The sequence below is a fragment of the Merops nubicus genome, unplaced genomic scaffold (assembly GCF_000691845.1).
Source record: "Merops nubicus isolate BGI_N331 unplaced genomic scaffold, ASM69184v1 scaffold37728, whole genome shotgun sequence".
NCBI lineage: Eukaryota > Metazoa > Chordata > Aves > Coraciiformes > Meropidae > Merops > Merops nubicus.
Genome location: NW_008624396.1, coordinates 1 through 2,118, shown reverse-complemented (window position 1 = coordinate 2,118; position 2,118 = coordinate 1).

Genomic DNA, 2,118 nt, shown 5'->3' with positions numbered 1-2,118 from the left:
TGGTGGGGGCGGAAGAAAGAAACCCTGCCAGTGGCAGGTGGAGAGCCCCTCCTGCACCCCTGCATCTTCTGCAGGGCCTTGGGGCCCCTCGGGGCCAGCTTTGCTTTCCTGCCAAGGGGAGAGGAAGAGGAACCTCTGGGTTGCTCTGAAGCATTAGGATAAATGGCCTGATGCCGACCCCTTCCTGGCAGAGAAGTTCCAGAGTCGGGAGCTCCGGAACGTTTGGAATGACGGAGATTGCTGCCAGTGAACAAAGGCAGTGGTTGAACGCTGCTGGAGCCGTGGTTCACACCGGGGGTGTCGTGTCTCTCCCACCGACTGATTGGAACGGAGCTTCTCCTCAGCCTGGCTGGGACACACGAGATGGGAATCTGGCATCTCAGTAAAACCTGGCTAAATGAGGTGTGTGCATGGAGAGCTGAGTACCAGCCCCTCTGAAGGCTGAGGCTGCAGTGACATGGAAAACACCTCTAAATTCATTCTTTAGAGTCACAGCTCAGAAGCTGCCTTTAATAACCAATGCTTCAAGACCAGTCACCCAAAGAAATTAATGGAATAGTTTAGAGGAGCCCCTACAAGGCATCTTGCCAAGACATACGCTTTTTTATCAGTGAAATTGGCAAGAAAGTAACTTTCAGGCTTAAGATTTTCAATTCCAGCCTGTATGGAAAAATAAATTGATTTTCACCAACTGAAGATACTTACTCTTGAGAATTTAACATTTCTGTACAAGGGAATATCTATGTTCACACATACACAGGCTCTCACATCCACACTCCAGCCTGCACGTGACACCCGGCGTTTGTTCGCAGCGACAGCGTCCTCTGCGAGACATGAAGGGTTTCTGCTGTGGTTTGTAATGAATGCTAGATGCTGTTCCTGAGTTAATTGATCCCTGCTTAATCCTGCAACTCGATCTATGTTGCCAGGGAATAAATAGCTTCTCAGTAGCTTTTTCATGAAGTCAGAATCTGCCAATACGTTTGGTAAAATTCTCTCTTCTGATTCCCATTTGCTGTCGCAGCTCTATAGGCAAAAACCTGTGTGGGCACAAGAGCCACTTGCTGTGGGTCTTCCCCAGAGACACGTTTGGGCTTCGTTCAGTTGGTTTTTAGCAGAGCAGAGGAAGGTGACCTGTGCCCTTGGCCATTCTTCCCGTCCCACCCAGCCGGAGGGAGGGCAGGTCTGAGCAGACAGTGGAGGTGCCCGTTGCTGTGTCCCCCGGACTTCTTGCTGTTTGAGGGATGTCCCTGCGAAGGTGGGGCTGGCAGAGCAGCCACTCAAACCACCACTGGATCTGCCCAGTCGTTTGACAGAGACCTCGCTGAGGTGTGGGAGAAGTTCTGGCTCTAACGTATTTCTCTGTACACGAAGGACAAGTGAACGTAGCATCCCACACGAGTGCACTCGCTGCTCTAGTAATGGAAGCACTTGTCAGAATGCACATGCCAGAGAATTCATCTCCAAAAAACAGTAATAATCAAAACAGAAAAAGGAAAATACTCTGGATCAACAGACATTGTCAAATGCCTGTTAGAAGCCTGAAGAATGATTCCGATGGATAATGATATGAAACAATAAATATACTCTGTCCTGGATGATTTGTAAACCAGACATTTTCCTTTTATTCCCATATAAAACTCTCATTGGAAAAAGTAGTTAAAACACACCAGTGAAAGTCTGTCCTTTCCTGATAGCTGTTCTAGGTTTATATTGCTTTTGGAAGGTACACGTCTGACCATGCCAACGACAGGAGTGGATGCACCAGCTCCACTGCAGAGAGCAAACTAACAGCAGCAGCCTGCCATTCCATGGAACGTTTTCATGTCCCAGGATTAATTAAAGATCAAACTATGTTTGATCTTTAATTTTTCAAATTAAACCATCCTCCACATCTTTCTACCAATCTCTGTTCCTGCCTGGCAGCCTAAGCAGAGAGACTCAGGAAGCGTATTGGCTGCTTAACCACCTAGCCAGGGGAAGCTGCAGAGGAACGTTTCTGTGCCTTGTTACTAAAATTCAGCCTGCTGGCTGCTGTCAGTGGCTGTTGGCCCCTCAGCTGCTGGCGGCCCAGCCCGGCTGCCCCTGCGCGGGGCCTGCTCAGGGGGTGGCAGCCCG